Source organism: Lepus europaeus, chromosome 3 (assembly GCF_033115175.1).
Source record: "Lepus europaeus isolate LE1 chromosome 3, mLepTim1.pri, whole genome shotgun sequence".
Taxonomy (NCBI): domain Eukaryota; kingdom Metazoa; phylum Chordata; class Mammalia; order Lagomorpha; family Leporidae; genus Lepus; species Lepus europaeus.
In genome coordinates this window covers 42,003,462-42,023,364 of record NC_084829.1, presented here as the reverse complement: position 1 = coordinate 42,023,364, position 19,903 = coordinate 42,003,462, and the positions used below count along the sequence as shown (strand labels likewise).

Genomic DNA, 19,903 nt, shown 5'->3' with positions numbered 1-19,903 from the left:
GGTCTACGCCGCCGCCCCTTACGCCAGGCTCTAGCCGGCCGCGCGTTTCTGGCTGACCCTAAACTTTGCGCCCAGGGCGCGAACCCTCCTGGAGAGCGTCGGTGCCGGGGTCTGGGCCCAGCGCTGCGCCGTTGGCGCAATGCGGGGCTCGAGGGGCGGGGCTCCGGCGGGCGGGCCAATGGGCGGGCAGGGGGCGGGGCCTGTTCGGTTGTCTCGCGCCCTGGTGACAGCTCGCGCGTGCTGATGATGGCGGTAAATAGAGGGGGGCCCGGGGAGGGGGCGGAGGCGGTGGGCAGGCAGCGGAGGGGGTAGCTCCGGGGGGTGGGGGACGGGGACGGGGAGGCCGCGACGGCCCGGGAGCCCATTCTAACACGCGGAGGCGGGGACAGGAGGCTCCGGCACTCCAGCCCTCCCCCTTAAAGAAGCAAAATCCTCACACACCGGGTGAGGGGCGACAAAGGCGGTGCGCGCCTCGCGGGCGGGAGGAGCGGCGGGCAGGGGGCGGGACCGCGGCGCCGGCGGGCCGGGGGCGCCCGGGGCGGGGGCCGGCGGGAGTAGGGGCGTGCGGGCCCTTCGTTTTGGCGGGGTGGGCAACGATTGGGTTTGGGGTACAAGCCTTGAGGCGAGAGCGGAGGGGAGGCTTGGGGGCTTCTGAGGGGACCCGGGCTAAGAACGAGATGAGGATTAAGGGGAGAAAGGGTTAGACCCAGGGAGAGCAGGAGTGAGGAGAAGCCAGCCCAGGAGGCACACAGCAGGGTGGGCGTCAGGGAAGCCCGGGCAGGGCTGGGAGGATCCGGGCTGGGCGGCGGGCTCCGGGGTAGGTGGAAGCGCGGGGGTGTACCGAGGTGAGGGGTGCCGGGGTGGGAGTTGGAAGCGAAGGACAAGGAGGGGCAGCCCCGGGTTAGCAGTAGTTGGGGTAGGGAGAGAGAGAGTGATTAAGAGCCAGACGTGACAAGGGTGTGAACTAGAGCAGAGCGCGATGAGCTGAAGGACCGGCGGTGGGCCGGGGACCGCTGGCGAGGGTCTGAGAGAGGCATGGGGTAGGAGGTGGGCAGTGGGCGTACCTTCTGGAAAGTGAGGGAGGGCCAATGAGACCCTGGACTGCAACCAGGTAGGGGCAGGAGTAAGAGCCCAGTGGAAGGGCGAGAGGCTGATGAGAGATGGGCGTTTGTAAGACAGTTCCGGGACCAGAAAAGCCGACAGAGTAAAGGTGCAAGAAGTGATGGCCGTCTGGGACCAGGGTAACTGGGGAATTACGCTAATGGAAAAGCTTCCCCGGGATCCACGGTAAAAAACAAACAAACAAAACAGTGAGGTGGGGAGAGGGCTACACGCAGTCGACCAGAGGGGCAGGGCAGAGATGGGCCCCCGCGTGTAGAGGACGAGGTGGGGGAGTGAGGCGGACAACCGGGTGAAGGGACACTGATGGATGTCGAACTCGAGTAGAGCGCGCAGGGCGGGAATCGAACGTGCGTGTGGCAGGGAGAGGCTCCAGAAGGCGTGCGAGGGTCAGGGCCGGAAGGCTGGCGTGAGGGACCCAGTGTAGGGGAGCCCCTGTGCAGAAGAGGAGGAACCATGGTGAGTGAAAGGGGACCTAGAGGCAGGGGTGAACGCTAAAAAGTAGGGGCGGAGGCGGGGGTGGGAGGGATGCAGGAAAGGAATTCTTTGTTGGGAACTGTGTGTTGAAACTGTGAGTCCTTTTGTCCCTAAAAGTAGGAAATTCCAGAAACCTCTTTCTCTCTTCAAGGAATCTTAGATCCGCTTCCACCTTTAATTGCTTTTGATTCGACTTTCACGTCCACTTTGAAAACATGAGACCCATTTTGATTTGATTTTGTTCCTGTGTGAATGATCAAGCATCAGCCTGGGGTGTTGAAAACCTCTGCATTTCACTAGTGTTGTAATAATAGGAGAACGGGCTGTGTTTATTTACAGGGCGCCTGTGTAGTGTGATAGTTTTGGCATTTTAGCAGCATTGTACCTGACAGGCGCTTGGGCTGAGTGCTTTATCGACAGCGTTTTCATCTTCCATGGAGAACATACTGCTGTTGGGATGGAGAAAGATGAGAATCTGTTTTGTTTCGATTAATCAACCAGCTTTCTGCTGAGTTGTTTTCAGTGGCTGGAGAATATTGAAAACTCATTTCAGAGAAAGGCAAATAACCAACCAGGGAAGTTTACTGGGCGAGAGATTTAAATCAGGGCTGTGAGGGTATTGAGTTCCTAAGCTGCCTTTAGCTTTGTGTGGGACGTCTCACACCATAGTAGAATTAGCAGAATGGAATGAGAGGGAGAATTGTGGACTGGTGGGGAATTTTAGAGTGATGGACTTATCTCTTAGGTTAAATAATGAATTTGTGAGAAATTTTTATGAAGAAAATTCCCTATAAGATTGCAAGCCTTGTCTGAGTGGAGGCTTGGACAGCTCCACTGCCCCCTTGTTTTATGGTTGTAAATAAAGAAGGATGTATTAATTAATATTAATTTTTCTAAAAGCATTTGGTATTTAGGACACTTGGAAATTAGAAGGAAGATAAGAAATTTGGACAAAATTTAGGTTATTCTTACTTGGAATTTAATTTTAGTGATTTTTATTCTGAAGCTTTTACATTCAGCTGAAAATATTACTTTGCATTTGGTGGAAACAAAGAATAGCACATAATTTACTTAGGTTAAAAATGTACTGCTCTTGAATATATTTGGAGTATTTTATTAGTTTATATTCAGAAGCACACACATACTTTTTTTTCATCAGAGTTGTGTAAATTTTACTGTTTTGTGGGTGTTTGTATAAATAGCTAAGTTAGCTTTGCAGCACAGTTAGCAAAAATTCGGTTTTGATTTGTGGATATCAAACACTGGTTATTGATTTTTGTGAATAATTTAGAATCATATGCTTTCTGGATTCAGCTGCTGACTCTGTACATGGCATAGTATTTAGTTCATGGTTTGTTTCATGGATTCTGTTAAGTATGTGTTCAAGGTGACCAGATTGATTTGGAAATTTAACAGGGAATTTTTAAAAATTAGTAGTTTTGCTGCTAAGTTTTAAGAGGATTAATCTGAAAATGTTAACTTTCAAGATAAAAAGTAACTTTGATATGAGACACCTGTTTCTGTGAAATGTATATGCAAATTCCCTTCTGTTGTAGATGTGTTTGGTCTGACACTAGTACTAGGTTGTATTATGCATGTATGGTACTGCCATTTTAAATAATGGAATTGTTTTAAACCTGGTATCTTTATATAAATTATTTGATAATGGAAAGGAAGACAATATAAGGTCAACTAAGAATGGGTCCTGCCTTTTTTTCCTGTATGGAACCAATATGTGCTGAACCACTGATTCTAGTTGTGAATGGTTAGTTCTCAATTGGTATTTCTAAAACCAAAAATGGATTTTTTTTCATTCTGATAATACTGTTTCTCAGTAAAGACTCTAATGACAAATTCAGGCTTTGTTTTCATTTATTGATCAAGTAAAATTCTACCCAATTTAACTTTATCTTGTCTAAAATCTTGTGTGCAAAGCAAAGGGCTTTTAGTTTATCTTTTCAGGTTTGGATGGGTAGGTTGTACATAATTCAATATTTTTCTGGTTAATCGTAGGGTCTTTGGATGGAAAGAGATCTTGACAGAACCTCTAGTTTATCCTGCAACTTCAGTCACTATCCTACTTAAATCATCCAGGTAGATAAAAGTTTATCCTGTTTTCCTATAAATCTTAAGCAGTGTTGTGGCAGCCTTTGTAGATAATCTTTCTCAGCACTTGATGATGGTCTCTCTGGAGAGTCTGTCTGCTGTCCACTTGCAGACACATAATGCTCTATCTGTATTTCTTCTCTTGCCCCATTCTCAATTTTTGAGTAAAGAAAGTATCTGCTTACTATGGTATTGGTAGGACATTATTCTTCATAAACTTGATGATAATGGCTAATCCACATATAACGCTTGTGTTCTGTTTGAGACACTGATGAAACACTTTGCAAATTGTAAATCGTTTACTCCTCACAGCAATCCTATGAGGAAGGTACTATTACTATTCCTGTTTTACATCTACTGAAATACAGGGTTCCTGAGATTCATTTGCTGAAGGTTATACTCAGACATTTCTTTAATTTTTAAAATTTTTGTTTATTTGATGGACAGAGAAACAGAAACAGAGAGAGATCTTCCAACAGCTGGTTCACTCCCCCAAATGCCTTCAACTGCTTGAGCTGAGCCAGGTCAAAACTAGGAGCCAAAAACTCAATCCAGGTCTTCCTTGTGGGTGGCACATGGGTGACATGTGAGTGACAGGGACCAAAATACCTTCTTGTTTCCCAGGATACACTTTAGCAGGAAGCTAAATTGGGTATCAGAACTGGTACTTAAAACCAGGTACTCCCACATGGGATTAAAAAAAAAAAACACTTTTTAAAATTTGTATTTCACTTGGGGGCCGGCGCTGTGGTAGAGGAGGTAAAGCCGCCGCCTGCAGTGCGGGCATCTCATATGGGTGCCAGTTCAAGTACTGGCTGCCCCACTTCCAATCCAACTCTGCTATGGCCTGGGAAAGCAGTAGAAGATGGTTCAAGTCGTTGGGTCCCTGCACCTACGTGGGAGACCCAGAAGAAGCTCCTGGCTTCTGGCTTCATATGGGCCCAGGTCTGGCTGTTGAGGCCTGTGAGCCAGCAGATGGAAGACCCCTCTCTCTGCCTCCACCTCTCTGTAACTCTGCCTTTTAGATAAATAATAAATTTTTTAAAACAAATTTGTACTTTACTTGAAAGGCAGGCACACAGAGTTCTTATCCCCACTGATTGACTCCCCAAATACCCACAATGTCTGGAACTAGGCCAGGCCAAAGCCAGGAGTTTAGAGCCCAATTCAGTTTTCCCACATGGGTGTCAGGGACCAAAGTACTTGAATGATCACCTCTTGCTTCCCAGGATGTACATTAGCAGGAAACAGTAATTCAAAGTGAAGCCAGGGCTCCAAGCAGATACTCTGATATGGGATGCTGCCCTCCCTAGCAGTTTTCTATTTTATTTTTTAAAATTTATTTACTCATTTGAAAGGCAGAGTTGATCTGCCGCCGTGGCTCACTTGGCTAATCCTCCGCCTGTGGTGCTGACACCCCCGGTTCTGTCCTGGTTGCTCCTCTTCCAGTCCAGCTCTCTGCTGTGGCCCAGGAGGACAGCGGAGGATGGCCCAAGTGCTTGGGTCCCTGCACCCGCATGGGAGACCAGGAGGAAGCACCTGGCTCCTGGTTTCGGATTGGCGCAGCGCCGGCCGTAGCGGCCATTAGGGGAATGAACCAACAGAAGAAAGACCTTTCTCTCTGTCTCTCTCTCACTGTCTATAACTCTACCTATCAAATAAAAAAATAAATAAAAATAAAAATAAGAAAAGAAAGGCAGAGTTACAAAGAGGGTGGGGGAGAAACAGAGAGAGCTCTTCCATCTGCTGGTTTGTTCCTCATATGACCTCAATGGCCAGAGCCGGGCTGGTCCAAAGTCAGGAGCCAGGAGCTTCCTCTGGGTCTCCCATGTGAGTACGGGGGCCCAAATGCTTGGGCCATGTACCACTGCTTTCCAAGGCCACCAACAGGGAGCTAGATCAGAAGTAGAGCAACCAGGACTCAAACCAGTGCCCAAATTGGATGCTGGTGCCACAGACGGCAGTTTTACCCACCATGCCAATCAGTTTTCCTTTTTTTTTTTTTTAAGATTTTTATTTATTTATTTTGAGAGGTAGAGTTACAGACAGTGAGAGGGAGAGACAGAGAGAAAGGTCTTCCTTCCGTTGGTTCACTCCCCAGATGGCTGCAACAGCCGGAGCTGCGCAGATCCAGAGCCAGGAGCTTCTTCCTGGTCTCCCACGTGGGTGCAGGGGCCCAAGCTGTGAGCCATCTTCTACTGCTTTCCCAGGCCATAGCAGACAGCTGGATTGGAAGAGGAAGCCGGAACTAGAACCAGCGCCCATATGGAATGCTGGCACTGCAGGTGGAGGATTAACCTACTGCGCCATGGCGCCGGCCCTGTCAGATTTCTAATCAATAAACCCAATGCTTTCTCTCCAAGCAACATCTTAACCACTGCACTAAATGGCAGCCCTGATACTCAGATATTTTTACAACTACTTGTTTAATAATTGATAATCTTTTGTACAAATGATGCTATTCTGGGGTCAGGTGTTATCCCAATGATACATGTAATCTTTATTTTAGTTCAAAAATAGAACTCTGCCAAGTGGTGGGAATGGGGTTTGAACCTTGGCATTTTGCTGGCAGAGGCTATGCTCTGGTGTTGCTTCCACTTAACTCTTGTGAGGTCATGCCCTCAGTAGTACTGGTTAGTTCATCTCTTAGAGGATCCTGTTTGCCAGTCTTCAAGGTATCCCTTTGATTCTGTTATTAACCTCAGTTAATAGCTCCATTCCTTTCTAGACTTTTTTTTTTTTTTTCCAATTCCTGGGACAAACACCCATAAGGGTTTTGTATAATGCAAAGATTATATCAGAGTTCTTAGAATGCTTCTATTTTTTCCATTTCAAGTTTGTATTTATAAAACAAAACAACCCCAAACCAATTTAAAAATGACTTACTCTATTGCAGATTACCTGTCTACCTTTCTAGCTAGAAAACCTGTACATGTTACAATCTCTGACAGGTTTGCAGTTGAAAGATTGTTGCTATTTTGAAAAAAAAATGGAACAAAATCTGTTTTTTTTTTTTTTTAGAGTTTTATACTTTTATTAATTTGAAAGGCAGAGTGACAGAGAGGATCTCAGGGAGAGATAGAAAGAGAGATCTTTTAGCTCTTGTTCATTCCCCAAATGGCTGAAAGCCAGGAACTCAGAACTTCATCCAGGTGGCCCTGGTACTTGGGCTGTCTTCTGCTGCTTTCCCAGATGAATTAACAGGGAACTGGTTAGGAAACAAAGCAGCTGGGACTCGAACCTGTACTCCTAGCATTGACCCAGTGACTTTGGATTTTTTTTTTCCACAATTTTTCAAAGTTAAAAGCTACAGAAATGATGCAAGGATTCACCAGTTGTTTCCATTTTGCCCATTTGCTTTATCATTTTCTCACTTGAGTATTTTTAAACAAGTTAAATTAAAGAAAATACATATGAAAACCTTAATTTGTTTTTTTCCAAAAGGGAAGAAACAGGAAGTTTGACGTATGTTTGATTTTAATCAAGCACTTGAAGCAAAAATCTCAAGATTGGATTTAGAGTGCATCTTGTGGTTTTGTGGTTTGCCGTCTTTCAGCAGGATCTGAAAAAGATTCTTTCACTAGTGAATAAAGGGTTTATAGGCCTCTCCTATCAGCAGAAACCATGTGGTCATGCATCCCTCTGGTGGGACATGCTAGCTGTCCATGAGGTCTGGGTATTATTGTGTGAGAAACAGAAGCCACAGGTCCTTTCAACACATGACCAAGAAAAATTTAGAGGAAACACATATTTTGAAGATCTTTTAGGTCCTTTCAAGGAGCCTGAAAAGATCAAAGTGCTAAATATATTGCTTTAAGAACATTGGCTGGGATTAATACAAATAGGATTGCCTCATGGTGAGGGTCCAAATAGAAATATTGTAACATTTTATTAACTCCCCCCAAAATAACCCTAAATTTGGGGAGCCTTTTCATTTGTTATAATATAAAGAAATTTAGCTGACCCCCTTCCCATCTCCTGTCATCCTTAACCTTCATTTAAATGATAAATTTAAGTTATTTTAAAAGATTTTAAAATAAGAATCTAAGAACCTTGATGCACCCTTCATTTAAATGATAGTCTATCCACTTGATAAAGATGTGATCTGCAAAGGGCTGTCCAAGGTTTAAGTGAAAAAAATATAAGCTGAATTCTGATAAATTTAATTCTAGCACTTGTGGGCTTCCCCGCCCCCTTTTAAGTGATTATCAAAGCTATGAAATATAACTCCTTACTAAAGCTCATCGAAATAATTAAAAATCTTCCCTTTCACAAGGATGAGAAAAAATTACAAATTATTTGGAAAGCATTCTTTGTAGTCACGCATTATTGTTTCTGAGACATGGGCAGTTTTTTGCAACTATGACACGGGTCCTTTTCCATTCACATGTTAATAGAAGTCTGGAAAGTAAGGGGTGCTGAAATTTTCAGGCCTGTTTTTATTACGTGTCAAGTTGTAAACAGCGTTCTGTGACAGGTATTTTCTCTCTTTGTCTTCTACGGAGCTAATTAGTGATTTACTCTCTAGTAGCGTCTCTTCCAGCCTTGCTGTGTGAAAATGCCTGCTTCTCTGTGCCTTCCGTGCAGCCAGGGCTGGCGCATGACTGGGGGCCAGATGTTGGTTAGCACATCAGAAGGATCGGGGATAAAATTCATTTTTGTATTGTGTTTTTGAAGATGTGCTCGAAAGGCTTTTGTATACGTCGTTCCCCTTCTCCATCATCTGCCTCCCCCATTCAAGTAGGAGTGTTGTAACCTTCTGTAGCCCACAGCTACTGTCCTTGATTCAATTTGGGATTGCTTTCTGTTCTGCCCCCCACCCCACCCCCACTCCCACGTTGTAGGATTTGGAGAGGATTAGCAGGGCAGTCTGGCGGAGTTTAGAGCCCAGGGAGCTGGTCTTCTCTGCTACCTCTCAGAATACAGAGCTCCAGTCATTGTCTTTAGAACCCAGCAGAGCTTCTCTTGCTCAGCAAGTTATGGGGTGGGGGTGGGGGGTGGCACTGTTGCGAGTGAGTTAGGAAGATCTTTCACATGACGCTCCTATCTCTCCAAAGGAAGGATGCGCTCTGCCATTGTGTCAGCTTTTTCAGAATGCAGTGGAGTGTCCCAAAGATAATTCAGACCTTGGCTAACACTTTGTTACGTTGGTGTTCTGCTCTTTCCTGCCTGCTGCTTTATCTCTTTCTTTCCATCTCTGACATGGGAAAGATGTGTAGGATCTGTCATGTGTTCACTTGGATGGGCCGTATGACTTTGAAATAAAATCTCAAGCATCAGTTAGTTTTGTGAATATAAATTTTCACTGAAAAATGAAAAGAAGTGTAGATAGAGATTTACTGATTTACCAGCTTTGAGCCAAAAGCCTTTCTAGAATGCCAGATGATTTGTGATACTTATTTTTGCAGTTATGGATACTAATTTATCAGGATAATAAGGTCAAAGTCCCTGTTAGGGCTAATTAGATTCTCCCTGACAAAAATTGTTACCTGGAGGTGGCCACAAAGAATCAGGTAAGAAAATATGTGAATAGCTCTCTGTTCAGCTGTCATTGCTGATAGCAGTATAATCGTGGACATTTAAGTCATTGACAGTGAGCCAGCATTTGTGAATAGAGGTCATCTCATTTATGTACAGTTCATAAAGTATGTGAAACTGTACTATTTTGTTCTTATAAACCAGAATGCCTTGAACATCCCTACGAATAGCACTGCTAACATACTTCTCTTACTCTCCTTTTTCTGTGTTCTGAATAACCACCTTCATCAGCTATCTTAATTATATCCAATGATCATGGTTAGACACTAACTGTACTCTTTTTTTTTTTAACTAACTATATCTTATAACTTAACATCTAGAAGTAGTAAAAGGGCAAACTAATAAGCAATATTGCATATAAAAAAGTAAAATAACAGTAAGCTAACTGATTAGAGGTATGTTATAAGCAAAGATAAAAAGTGAGTACAGGGTCCGGCACTGTGGCGCAGTAGTTTAATCCTCCGCCTGCGGCACTGGCATCCCAAATGGGCACCTGTTCTAGTCCCGGCTGCTCCTCTTCCCACCCAGCTCTCTGCTGTGGCCTGGGAAAGCAGCAGAAGATGGCTCAAGTCCTTGGGCTCCTGCACCCACGTGGGAGCCAGAAAGAAGCTTCTGGCTCCTGGCTTTGGATCGGCGCAGCTCTGGCCATTGCAGCCATTTGGGGAGTGAACCAGCAGATGGAAGACCTTTCATTCTGTCTTTCCCTCTCACTGTCTGTAACTCTACCTCTCAAATAAATAAATAAAAAACCTTTAAAAAAAAAAGTGAGTACAGGACAATGGAATTGAGTGTACACTTTAAAAAATATATATTTTATTTATCTGGGAGGTAGAGTTAGAGACAGAGAGACGGAGAGACAAAGGTCTTCCATCCACTGGTTCACTCCCCAAATGGCTGCAATGGCCGGAGCTAAGCTAATCTGAAGCCAGGGACCAAGAGCTTCTTCCTGGTTTTCTACATGGGTGTAGGGACTTGGGCCGTCTTCCACTGCTTTCTCAAGCTATAAGTAGAGAGCTAGATCAGTAGGAGCAGCTGGAACAGGAACTGGCGCCCACATTGGATACCACTGCCATAGTTGGAGGCTTAGTCTACTATACCACAGTGCCAGCCCCGAATATACTCTTTATAGAAATGTGTCTAAAATGTATGGCCTAGTGGCCGGCGCCGTGGCTCAACAGGCTAATCCTCCGCCTTGCGGCGCCGGCACACCGGGTTCTAGTCCCAGTCGGGGCACCGATCCTGTCCCGGTTGCCCCTCTTCCAGGCCAGCTCTCTGCTGTGGCCAGGGAGTGCAGTGGAGGATGGCCCAAGTGTTTGGGCTCTGCACCCCATGGGAGACCAGGATAAGCACCTGGCTCCTGCCATCGGAACAGCGTGGTGCGCCGGCCGCAGCGCGCTACCGCAGCGGCCATTGGAGGGTGAACCAACGGCAAAAGGAAGACCTTTCTCTCTGTCTCTCTCTCACTGTCCACTCTGCCTGTCAAAAAAAAAAAAAAATGTATGGCCTAGCTTGAAGATCTTGTAACAGTGCATTTCAGGCCCAGGGCTGTGGCTTGGCAGGTGAAACCACTACTTGCAGTGCCAGCATCCCATATGAGTGCCAGTTGGAGTCCCAGCTTCTCCACTTCCAGCCCAGCTCTCTGCTAAGGCCTGGGAAAGCAGCAGATAATCGAAGTCCTTGGGCCCCTGCACCCATGTGAGAGACCCAGAAGAAGCTCCTGGCTTTAGTTCAGATCATTTGGGGAGTGAAACAGCAGATGGAAGACCTCTCTCTCTCTCTTTCTGCCTCTGCCGCTCTGTAACTCTGCCTTTAAAAAAACAAAACAAAATAATGCCTTTCAAGTGGAAGGTTAGTGTTCTTTAATGAAGATATTATTCCCGATTGTGGTTAGTGTTATTGTTTTCTCTATGCCCAAATCCTAAATTGGTTAAACATTAGCAGACTTCCAGTTCTACTTGTTTGTTTTGTTTTTGACAGGCAGAGTGGACAGTGAGAGAGACAGAGAGAAAGGTCTTCCTTTTGCCGTTGGTTCACCCTCCAATGGCTGCCGCGGCCGGCGCATCGCACTGATCCGAAACCAGGAGCCAGGTGCATTATCCTAGTCTCCCATGGGGTGCAGGGCCCAAGCACTTGGGCCATCCTCCACTGCCTTGGCCATAGCAGAGAGCTGGCCTGGAAGAGGGGCAACCAAGACAGAATCCGGCACCCCGACCGGGACTAGAACCCAGTGTGCCGGCGCTGCAGGCGGAGGATTAGCCTATTGAGCCACGGCGCCAGCCACTTCCAGTTATACTTGTAATGTGGTTCTTGAATTTTTTTCTCCATGTGCAGTTCAGCTTACCCTACAAATAATAATAAATTAAAAATCTATTTGATTGGCAGCCATGGCAAGAGCCTCGGGTGATCACTGATGTCATAAATAAGAGTGTTAATTGTTAAAGGACCAATAGAAATCGCTGTGCACTTACTCCCCATGTAGGACAATTTCCATCCTTAATGAGTTGTACTATGAGAATTAACTGCAAAACTTATGCTTAAACTGTACTCTATCTGTTGTATGTGTGTGTAAACTGTTGAAATCTGTACTTAACATAGAGTTGGTCCTCTGAATATAAAGTTAAACTAAAAATGAACCATAAAATATCTATTTGAGCTGTGAATTCAATAATCTTAATCACTTAAATAAATATAAAATAAAACACATAATTACCACTTTTACCTTTCAGATTGACAAAGATTTATAAAGCCAGTGATAGCCAGTAGTAGATGAGGATGTGAGAGAGCTGGAACTGTCATATACTATTGGCAGGAATACAAGTTTTCTTGGAGGTAAATTTGGCAGTGTCTGTTGGAATTTAAAATGTATATACCCTGAGAGGGCTGGCTTTGTGGTGCAGTAGGTTAATCCTCCACCTGGGGCACTGGCATCCCATATGGGTGCCAGTTCTAGTCCCGGCTGCCCCTCCTCCAATCCAGCTCTCTGCTATGGCCTGGGAAAGCAGTAGAAGATGGCCGAAGTGCTTGGGCCCCTGCACCTGCATGGGAGACCAGGAAGGAGCACCTGGCTCCTGACTTCAGATCGGCACATCTCCAGCCATTGTGGTCATCTGGGAAGTGAACCAACAGAAGGAAGACCTTTCTCTCTGTCTCCCCCTCTCACTGTCTGTAACTCTGCCTCTCAAATAAATAAATAAAATCTTTGAAAAAAAAATGTATATACCCTGAGACCCTGCAATTCCATGTCTTAGCTATTTGTTATAGTTAAAAAAAAAAAAAAGAAGTTTGTCATTTAGAGACTTAAAGATAAATAATGTGTGATGGGTCACATAGTAGAATACCATTTATCTGTTGAGAATACAAAATATATCTTTTTGCTGATGTGGAAAGATATCTATTGTTAAGTTATGAAAATAATGTTATGGAACATTTGTGTTTAGAATATTCCATGGCGGGGGGAGTTGGACTGTGGTACAGTGGGTTAAGCCACTGCATGCAACACTGCCATCCCAAATCTGAATGTGAGTTCCAGTCTGGGCTCCTCTCCTTCTGATCCAGCTCCCTGCTAACGTGCCTGGGGAGACAGTGGAAGATGGCCCAGTGCTTGGGTCATTATCATCCATGTGAGAGACCAGGATGTAGTTCTTGGCTGTTGATTTTGGCCTGGCCCAGCCCTGGCTGTTGCAGCCATTTGGAAAGTCAACCAGCAGATTAAAGATCTCTCTCTCCATCTGTCTGTCTGTGTCTGTCTGTCTCTTTTTAAAGATTTATTTGAAAGGCAGAGTGAGCGAGAGGGAAAGACAGAGAAAGAGATTTTCCATCTGCTGGTTCACTCCCCAAATGACTACAATAGCCAGCCAGGAGCCAGGAACTCCATTCTGGTCTCCCTTGTGGGTGGCCCAAGTACTTGGCCATCTTCTGCTTTCCCAGGTGTGTAAGCAGGGAGCTATCAGAAGCAGAGCATTGAGACCAGCATTGTGGCATAACTGGTTAAACTGCCACCTGTAGTATAAGCATCCCGTGTGGATGCCAGTCCAAGTCCCGGCTGCTCCACTTCCCATTCAGCTCCCTGCTAATTCACCTGAGAAAGCAGTGGAAGATAGCCCTAGTGCTTGGGCCCCTGCCACTCACATGGGAGACCCAGATGGAGTTCCTGGCTCCTGGCTTCAGCCTGCCCCAGCCCCAGAAGTTGTGGCCATTTGGGAAGTGAACCAGGATATGGAAAATCTCTGTCTCTCTGTCTTTCCCTCTCTCCCCCTCTGTAATTCTGCCTTTCAAATAAAGAAAAAGAAACAAGCAGAGCAGCCCAGACTCAAATATGCTGGCATTACAGATGGCAGTTTAACCCCCTGTGCCACAACACTGGCCCCTCAAATATTTTTTAAAAAAAGATTCTTAGTTTTGTAAAATGTAAGAACTGGGATAAAAATGCTCCTTTTTCTGGTAGATAAGTATTCACTTACTACTCCATCTACTCATCTATGTATAGAGTTTAATTTTAAAAAGCATGTGAGGGTAGGCTAGTTAACTGAGATTATTTTCATGAAGCAATATTCTGTAGTAAGGGAGCAGAAGGAGGATGGCCTGAGAAAGAAGAGTTGCATTCATGAGGTATTTGAGAATGGACAGAAAGGATATAGTGGAAGCTGGGGCCAACTGGTAGGGTTTTAAAATCAATGATAAGGCTGGCGCCGAGGCTCAATAGGCTAATCCTCTGCTTGCGGTGCCGGCACACCGGGTTCTAGTCCCAGTTGGGGCACCGGATTCTATCCCGGTTGTCCCTCTTCCAGGCCAGCTCTCTGCTATGGCCCGGGAGTGCAATGGATGGCCCAAGTCCTTGGAACCTACACTCCATGGGAGACCAGGAGAAGCACCTGGCTCCTGGCTTCGGATCAGCACGATGCGTCTGCTGGTTTCCTCCCCAAATGGCTGCAGTGCCCAGAGCAGGACTGATCTGAAGCCAGGAGTGGGGAGCTTTCCCAAGCCAATAGCAGGAAGCTGGGTGGGAAGTGAAACAGCCAGGTCTTGAACCGTTACCCATATGGGATACTGATGTCGCCGGCAGCAGTCTTACCAGCTACACCACAGTGCTGGCCCCACTCCCTTGCTTCTGATCCAACTTCCTACTAATGTGTACCCTGGGAGGCAGCAGATGATGGCTTAAGTACCTGGATTCTTGCCACCTACATTAGAGATCCAAATTGAGTTGTGAGCTCCTGACTTTAGCACATCCTAGCTCAGCTCTGGCTATTGTGGGCATTTGGGGAATGAACCAGCTGATAGAGATCTTTCTGTCTCTGCCTTTTTTAAAAAAAAATGAAGATAAAAACTTTTAAAAATTAAAAAAAAACCTGAAACACTGCCATGTATACTAATTAACATTTACGATTTGTGGCGTTTTCATTATGAGACATTAAAAAGGGAGGGGGAACAGTTAATTCTATTTTAAAATGTCATTTTCTGTGCCTGGGGGATGTGGAGTACACGTGTCACTTGCACTGAATGTGTTAATAAGTTTTTGTTAGCAGTGTGGCGTAATGAGCATATTAGCTACAACACCTACGCTGGCAGCCAGCAGTCTGCTTGTGAAATCCTTTAGAGTACAAGAATCTGTTGAGAAGTGTTCCTGAGCAGTTGAAATAAATAGGGGGTGGGGGAGATTGCATAGAACAAATAAAACAGAAAAATTTCTCCTCCAAAAGCAATGTTTCACCACTGAAAGCCTCAAGAAAAGGTGTTGTACCTGTGTGCTGAGATGTGACAGTGATTTATGTAGGGCTAATTCTTTTATTATTTTGACTCATCTTTTTTTTTTTTTTTTTTTGGACAGGCAGAGTTAGACAGTGAGAGAGAGAGAGAGACAGAGAGAAAGGTCTTCCTTTTTGCCATTGGTTCACCCTCCAATGGCCGCTGCGGCCGGCGCATCGTGCTGATCCGAAGCCAGGAGCCAGGTGCTTCCTCCTGGTCTCCCATGAGGGTGCAAGGCCCAAGCACTTGAGCCATCTTTCACTGCCTCCCCAGGCCACAGCAGAGAGCTGGACTGGAAGAGGAGCAACCGGGACAGAACCGGCGCCCCGACCAGGACTAGAACCCAGTGTGCCGGCGCTGCAAGCGGAGGATTAGCTTAGCGAGCTGCAGCGCTGGCCTTGACTCATCATTTAAAGAATTTCAAAATATATTTACATTTTATGAAAGTATTTTAAGAATGATGATTCTGAGACAGGAGTTTGGTGTAGTAGTTGACCCCACCTTGGAATGCCCATATCACATCCTGGAATGTGAGACCCAGCAACTCCCATTTCCAGCTTCCTGCTAACGTGCATCCTGGGAGGCAGCAGGTGATGGCTCAGGTACTTTGTCCTTGCCACCATGTGAAAGACCTGGACTGAGTTCTTGGCTCGTCTTCTGCCTGGGTCAGCTTTAATTCAGGCACTTGGGGAGTGATCCAGTGATGGGAGATGTCTGTCCATCTCTCTCTCTCTCACTCTCTCTCTCGGCCTTTTAAAATAAATCAATAAAAATTAAAAGAATGATAGTACATATATACATTTATCTTTAAATTATTTTCCTCTTCTATTTCCAGTTAAGACATATAATTATTTCTGCAAAATAGCAGAAAAGTTTTTATGTAAGCACAATTCTTGGCACTTAGGAGATAGTCAATAAATTTTTATTGAAGAAATGAATGCATTCATGGATGAAAATATTATTCTGAATTTGGATGTTGTACAGCCATAATTTAGGTATGGTCTAGCACTGATATAGACAGGCCTTTCTCTGTTCAGCACTCATTGCCATGCTCATTTTCCTACCCCATCCTTGCACCTTCTGATATGTTTTACATGTGTCTGATTCTGTATGCTTTTTTGTAAAGTACTTAATGATTTTTTATGTATCTTTAATTACAGAATTTCTCATTAGACCACACTATTGTAGAATTTGGCTATAGAATTCTATTTGTAAAAATGCTGTAGATCTTATTCTGGTTTTTATTATTTTTACTAAACATTATACTTTAAGATCTATTCATGTTAGTTGTAGATTTAATCTATCTGAACTACAGCATAATATTCTATGATGCACATCCATTCCCAGAGCAATGACCACCTAGGCTACCAGTAACAGTCTTGCCCATGTCCATTATGGCCATGTTTCAGGATTTCTCTGGGATGCAGACCCACGAGCACCACTGTGGCCTGTCAGGCTGCTTGTTTGTTGTATCAGTGTATAACCTACAACATCCTATTCCTATAAATTCCCCAACACTTGGCATTGTCTACATTCTAATAATTAATGTCTCATCTTAATTTTAATTTCAAATTACTAGTGAGTTTGAACATTTCGTCATATTCTAGTTAGCTTTTTCTCTTCTGTGAATTACAGAATTTTTTTAAATACTAGAATGTGTATAATTCTTGCTTAGTTTTGGACTGTACAAATATCATCCTCTGGGGTGTCATCTATTAATTTTGTCCATGTCCATGGTGTTCTTTTTTTTTTTGACAGGCAGAGTGGACAGTGAGAGAGAGAGACAGAGAGAAAGGTCTTCCTTTGCCGTTGGCTCACCCTCCAATGGCCGCTGTGGCTGGCGTACTGCACTGATCCAAAGCCAGGAGCCAGGTGCTTCTCCTGGTCTCCCATGCGGGTGCAGGGCCCAGCACCTGGGCCATTCTCCACTGCACTCCCGGGCCACAGCAGAGAGCTGGACTGGAAGAGGAGCAACCAGGACAGAATCCGGTGCCCTGACTGGGACTTGAACCCGGTATGCCAGCGCCGCAGGTGGAGGATTAGCCTGTTGAGCCACAGCGCCGGCCCTGTGGTGTTCTTTATTCAAAAGAAATGCTTGATTTTGATGTCACAAACCAATCATTTTTTAGCTTTGATATTTTGTCTTAGATAGCTGGTGAACTTAGGTCACCCAGAACATCTTTCCAAGTTTCTTTCTTTGGTCTTTATGGCTTTACTTTTCTCATTTGAGAGGCAGAGATGAGGGTCCGGGGAGAGGGGCACATGTAGACAGAGAGGGAACTCCCATCCACAGGTGCACTCCCCAAATGCCCTGATAGCTCCTGGCTGAGGCTAAAGCTGGGAGCCTGGAACTCAATCCATATCTTCTGTGTGGGTGGCAGGGATCCAGACACTTGAGCCATCACCACTGCCTCCAGGATCTTCATCAATAGGAAGCTGAAGTCAGGAACAGAGCCATGTATTAAACTCAATAATAGGCAGGCCAGTTACACACTCACCACCCCTAACCTGCATTAAGTTTCTAATGTACGTGGAGCAGTCTTTGGATGTGGTATAAAATTTGGATCCAGCCTTATTTTTCCTCGTCTGTAGAACCTGACTTCCCACCACTCACTACTAATCTGGCTGAACTATCTGGTTGATTTGTGGAAGCATCCTATGGTAGATCAGGTTTCTCACTTTTCTATCCTGTATCATTGGTCCGCTTGTCTCAGCTGTTTTCAATGGGGACACAGTTGTTTTTGTGGATGTGTTTAGGCATAGTTGGCCCTGGTGCTCTCACTGCCACTAGTACTACTCAGTCAGTATGACATCCATGGTGCTCCACATATTTCTAGACACCTTAGATGAGGTCTTCCGCCACACCATGTTTAGTCTCATACCATCATTCTGGTGTTTCTTAATAGATGGCAGCAAGGAATCCCTCTCTGCTCTTCTTCAAGATTGATGTAGTTGTTTGTGGACCTTTTCTCTCCCACGAATAGTTCAGGTTTATTTAGTTATTCCTCAGCCCCAGAAAAAAAAAGTCTTGTTATAATTTTGATGATATTGAATTTTTAAATTTATTTAGCAAAACTTAGCATCTTTTTATTTATTTATGCTTTTAAGGGTTTATTTACTTGAAAGGCAGAGTTGTGGGAGTGAGGAGAGAGAGAGAGAGAGAGAGAGAGAGAGCGCTTCAATCTGCTAGTTAATCCCCAATGGCTGCAGGAGCCAGGAGCTTCATCTTTTTCTCCCATGTAGGTAGCAAGAGACCAGGTACTTAGACCATCTTCTAGCATCTTTTTAGAAAGTTAAATTACTCTAGGGCTGGTGTTGTGGTGCTGTGGGTTAAGCCACCACTTGTGAAATCTGTATCCTGTATCAGAGCTCTGGTTTGAGTCCCGGCTGCCCTGCTTCTGACCCTGCTCTGTGCCAATGTGCCTGGAAAGAAGCAAAAGATGACCTAAATACTTGGACCCTCTGCCACCATGCCGGAGACCTGGATGGAGTTCTGGTTTTTGGCTTTGACCTGGCCCATCCCCTGCTATTGTGATCATTTGGGAAGTGAACCAGCCAGTGAAAGATCTCTCTCTCTCTCTCTCTGCCCCTCTCTCTTTCACTCTGCCTTTCAAATAAATAAAATAAATCTTAAAAAAAGAAGTCGCTCCATCTGTGAACATGAAGGAATGAATGTAATAATTGAACATAGTAATTTGTTATTTTCATAAAGCTGGAGGAACTTTTTTTTTTTTTAGATTTGTTTATTTACTTGAAAGGCAGAGTTAGAGGGACTGGCGCTGTGGCACAGTGGGTTAAAACCCTGGCCTGCAGCGCCGTGGCTTAACAGGCTAATCCTCCTTCTTGCAGCGCCGGCACACCGGGTCCTAGTCCTGGTCGGGGCGCCGGATTCTATCCCGGTTGCCCCTCTTCCAGGCCAGCTCTCTGCTATGGCCCGGGAAGGCAGTGGAGGATGGCCCAAGTCCTTGGGCCCTGCACCCGCATGGGAGACCAGGAGAAGCACCTGGCTCCTGGCTTCAGATCAGCACGATGCACCGGCTGCAGCAGCCATTGGAGGGTGAACCAACGGCAAAGGAAGACTTTTCTCTCTGTCTCTCTCTCTCACTATCTACTCTGCCTGTCAAAAAAAAAAACCCTGGCCTGAAGCGCCTGCATCCCATATGGGCACCGGTTCAAGTCCTGGCTGCTCCTCTTCCAATCTAGCTCTCTGCTATGGCATGGGAAAGCAGTAGAAGATGGCCCAAGTCCTTTGGCCCCTACACCTGCATGGGAGACCTGGGAGAAACTCCTGGCTTCTGGCTTCGGATCGGTGCAGCTCTGGCTGTTGAAGCCATCTGGAGAGTGAACCAGTGGATGGAAGACCTCTCTCTGTCTCTACCTCTCTCTGTAACTCTGTCTTTCAAATAAATAACATAAATATTAAAAAAAAAAAAAAAAGAAAAAGAAAGGCAGGGTTAGAGAGAGGAAAAGAGAGAGAGAGAGATCTTCCATCCACTGGTTCGCTCCCCAGATGGCTGCAACAGCTGAGCCAAGCCAAAGCCAGTAGCCAGAAGCTTCTTCCGGGTCTCCCATGTGGGTGCAGGGGCCCAAGGACTTGGGCCATCTTCTGTTGCTTTCCCAGGCATATTAGGTGGGAGCTGGATCAGAAGTGGAGCAGCAGCCAGGAATCAAGCCCGTGTGGGATGCTGGCACTGCAGGCGGCAGCTTTACCCAATAGCCACAGTGCTGGCTCCAAGATGTTTTCTTTGTTTTTTTTTTTGTTTGTTTTTTTTTTTTTTAAACTTTTATTTAATGAATATAAATTTTCAGTGTACAGCTTATGGATTACAATGGCTTCCCCCTCCCATAACTTCCCTCCCACCCGCAACCCTCCCCTCTCCCGCTCCCTCTCCCCTTCCATTTGCATCAAGATTCATTT

At 45.3% G+C, this 19,903-nt stretch overlaps 1 protein-coding gene across 5 annotated transcripts in view; it reads left to right on the top strand.

Annotated features, from left to right (window-relative positions):
- Positions 1–219: 219 nt before the first annotated feature.
- Positions 220–19,903, top strand: part of USP49 (ubiquitin specific peptidase 49) — a 96,425-nt gene continuing 76,741 nt past the window's right edge. Inside the window, exon 1 of one of the 5 annotated variants that reach the window (XM_062186099.1) lies at positions 220–252. The gene's annotated coding sequence lies outside the window, so the exon portion shown is untranslated. Of the gene's footprint in view, positions 253–359; positions 464–1,017; positions 1,579–16,926; positions 17,000–19,903 lie in introns of those variants that run through there. The other 4 variants (XM_062186100.1, XM_062186101.1, XM_062186103.1 and 1 more) reach the window with 4 other exon arrangements.